Here is a 4,198-nt window from a genome sequence, read left to right as displayed (position 1 = left end):
CTGTCGAGCATGTCTTAATGCTAATTAATGTTGCAAAACAATGGCATTGGATAATGGCTGTGATGTCCTTCAAGGATAGGTGCATTTATGTGTATGACTCTACGCGCGGTGGAGCTGCTCATCAAGCCAAAGTTCATACGACCATGGCCAAGTATTCTATGTTGCTGCCTCATTTTTTCGTGCACACGCACTTCTATTTAAACAAAAAAGATATCAATTGGCGCACTGGTGTCTACAAATCAAAAGACTTGATTACCTCCTTTGATGTAAAACTGGTCGAAGGATTGCCTCAACAAGTCGAAGCGTATGAATTTCTTTCAACACAATCTGTCTTGTTTTAGATTCTGCAGTTTGATAGTTGTTGTTCTTTTTATTTTTGCAGTGATTGCGGTGTATTTGCGGCATCATTTGCCGAGTATTTCATTGAGGGCAAGACGCCTCCAAAAAAATTCAATGCCTATGCACACCGGTGCAGATTTGGTGCTCTCTTGTGGGATTATGCTAGAAACAAGATGGAACTGAACGCGTAAAGTGATGATGAGATTATTGGTCGACAGAATAAGTCGCGGAAGCAAAAGAAGTAGTTACTTTTGTCATTGTTTTAGGATAAACTCTATAATTTTGTTTTCATATTGTGTTCTGTTATGTTGTCATTGTTGTAAGACGGATCAGATTTGTTTGTGTTTGAATTTTACGAATACTTTTAAGAATTGTATGGCAAATGAGATGTTTGCTCTGTTATAAAGGTTTAATGAGTTTCAGTGCGATATTTGATTGTTGCAGTTTAGTTTATTTTGGTGTTTTCTCCCTTGATTTTGTGTTGTGAATTATAGATATGAAAAATATACGGTAGTTTGTGATACATTGTCTCTTGCAGATACACGCATGATACATACATGATACAAATATGATACACATATGATACATACATGATACACATATGCTACATAATTTTCAAATATGTATTGATGAAGCCACTCTTATTTGCAAATTTCTAAAACTATTTGCATAGTTTTCTAGTTGCTACGACTGTTTTCCATTAGTTAGCTTTGTTACTACACAAATACAGGCATGAGTAAGAGCCAATACACAAAGATACATAGGTGATACACAAGCGATACATAGATGATACAAATGTGATGCACAAGCGATACATATATGATACAAATATGATACATAGCTGATACAACTTCTTTTTAATCAAACAGATGTATAATATAAACTTGCAACACGATTTTAATTGATAGGTCAAATATTTATTTATATCTAAAATTCAAATGACATTATACAATGCTATAGTTCTTGATATATTGCATTCTTCTAAATCTCTATGATATTTAGTAAAGTAAAATAACAAGTAATTCTAAATTTGACATATTTCATCCTCTCTTTGGATTATTTCTACAAGTTTTCCTGTTGTGACCTTCTTCTCCACACTGTCCACATGAAATCGACCTTTTTCGTTCCCTTTGAGATATTGTCTTGCACCTCCCCTTCCTCGGCCTTCCTATTATTTTAGTCACGTCTGGTGGCAAGACTTTTTCATTTAGAACTTCTGCAGGAATTTCCCATGTTCTTTCATCAGGAACCGGATAAATTAGAATTTCATAGGTCTTCAGTAGGTACTTCGTGGTGTAGTACACCGAGCAATACTCAATGTGATCAATGTATTTGTATTTTAATACTGCCCAAGCATGTGCACATGGCAGCTCATCCAACTGAAACCTTCTACAGCTGCAAGTTCAATCTTTTAGGAAAACCATTCTCTGCTTACCCTTGTCAAGTACTGAATATAAGTAAGTCGTCGAAGGGGTCACCTATAAAATTTACACAGATCCGTGAAATTCGGCATGATTACATATTCTATGCGCAAGTATCTACAGATTCCAGTCATACCTTCATCTGATGTGACAATTCAAGATTGTCCATCAGCATTGTATCATATTTTTTTCAAGATCAGTGAATGACTCTACTGCATTCTTTAGGTTTGTAACATTCCATCGTCCGGTCAATTTCCTTATGTAGTCTAGCAAAGGCAGTACTGGGAGTTCCCTAGCAGCCTTGAGTGCTGCATTGATCGACTCCGCAATGTTTGAAGTCATCGTCAATGTTCTGTTGACAGTGGAATGTGCTCTGGACCATCTTTCATACCCAACATTCATTAAGTAATCTTTGACCCTCTTATCAATTTTCTCTACCTCTGCCATGTGGTAATCAAACTTGTCAACTGTGTAGGCTTTGGCCATAGCAAAGAATATGTCTTTGAGCAGCAAATGATTTTTTTTGTAATTTTTTTTACATTATTCCATAGATGTCATATGTAGACACAATGAGGTACTTGTGGATACAATGTTGCCGCTGCATTTTCAATGCCTTCATGCCTGTCCGAGACTATGCACATTCCCTCCCTTTCCTCAAATGCATCCTTGAATCTAGCAAAAAATCATTCCCAGGAAGCATTATTCTCTGAATCTACTATGGCATATGCGAGTGGTAGGATATTACCTGCTGGATCTTGTGTTGATGCTATCAATGATGTTCCTCTATATGCCGATTTAAGAAAGGTTCCATCTACAACAACAACCGGTTTGCATTACTGCCATCCTTTTATAGACGGATATAGTGCAACGAAAGCATACATGAACAAGTCTTCCTCTATTTTTTTCAAACTTACCACCGAGATAGGATTTGTAAGAACCAGCATATAAAAGTAGCTTGGCAGCTTTTCATATGATTCGCTCGGGTTCCCTCTCAGTACTTGAACTGCATATTCTTTCGATCTACATGCTTGCATATATGTCATCGAAGACCATACTGCTTGTTCATGTCTCCAATTATGTCATTAGGAGTGTATAATGTTTTTAGGTCTTTATACTTGTCTATCAGAAGGCTGCCGATGAGTTTTGCAGTAGCTTGACGTTGTGCGTAAGATCTGTCTTTCAGGGGGCATGAGTGCACTTTGCTGAAATTTTTGACCTTGAAAACGTTTGCTTTTTTCAGGCTCGAAGACTTAAAATACCAATCACAGTTGTTGTTGATGCATACTAGGCAGTACCTACGACAAGGATATAAACTTTTCCATCAATAAACAGAGCGACATGAAATACAATGATATATAGTGATACACACCGCCATCAACAATACTAGATGAAAAAATACAACGACTATACAGTACTAGACGGTGACAACCACAACTTAAAAGTGTACTACAGCCACATACTTACAGGCAACAACTTATTTTCTGCATAATTGTGCTTCTAACATCAACTACGATATACATTGAGATACATAATTATGCAATAAATATTTTGATACCTGCTTTCACTTGATCTATGCACCTTAAACTGGAATTTTTCCTTTACCGCCAAGTGCCTCATGACTTTGATTATCGTTGCCCTGTCTTTATAAATTTGACCTTCTTCTACATCTATGTGTTGAGGGTCAGTTATTATTATATTTTCATCAGATTCTGTATTATTTCAGTCTTCTCCATCCCCAAACTCGATCATCTTACTTGTATCGCCATTGTATCTCTCCTCTGCAACTGAGCTTTATGCACATTCTGAGGAAATCACAGCAGAATTGAAATTGTAGCAGATCATCTCCATATCCTTTTCACTCGATGTTATACAAAGGGGATACATTGTAAATTCTGAGCTTTTTTTCAGCTCAAGATATACACATACACCCATACTATTGTGTATCACTATTGGCGGAGAACCGTTTTGGACAGTGTATTTGATTTCAATATCATACAATGAAGTATCTATCATAAGATCACGTCTACAAAATCTTCAAAAGTTATATTTGGAGTAACTATTACAGCATCTGCATTATAATCTACAAAGCAGTTGTCAACATTCCATCGGCCACCATACTGAATAAAAATTGGTAAATTTGCCATTGAAGTAGCTGCAATTAGGTCAAAACTCACTAATTCTTTGATTGATTTTGATTGCAGTTCGTAGTTCCTTCTACACAAAAATTTCAATAGCCGTATCTACCCAGAAATTGCGAAGGTATATAGTGAAATTGATCGATTTTGAGTGAAATTTGGAGCTCCTTTTGAGAATATTTTGAGAGAGAATCCCGTGATTTACAGAGGTAGAGAATGTCGTGATCTGTTAAATTGATACGCTTGAAAAAATAGGGAAGGAAAGAAGATCTTTAGCGTGATTCTCGGATAGAAGAATCCTTC

The 4,198-nt window shown here is 36.4% G+C and overlaps 1 long non-coding RNA gene across 1 annotated transcript; it reads left to right on the top strand.

Moving 5' to 3' along the window:
* On the top strand, window positions 242–442 carry LOC109233811. The gene is made up of 2 exons (XR_002069085.1): window positions 242–304; window positions 383–442. It is a non-coding gene; the product is annotated as an uncharacterized LOC109233811 (long non-coding RNA).

This window comes from Nicotiana attenuata, chromosome 10 (assembly GCF_001879085.1).
Source record: "Nicotiana attenuata strain UT chromosome 10, NIATTr2, whole genome shotgun sequence".
In the NCBI taxonomy this organism is placed as follows: Eukaryota; Viridiplantae; Streptophyta; class Magnoliopsida; order Solanales; family Solanaceae; genus Nicotiana; species Nicotiana attenuata.
This window is presented reverse-complemented; position numbering and strand designations above follow the sequence as displayed.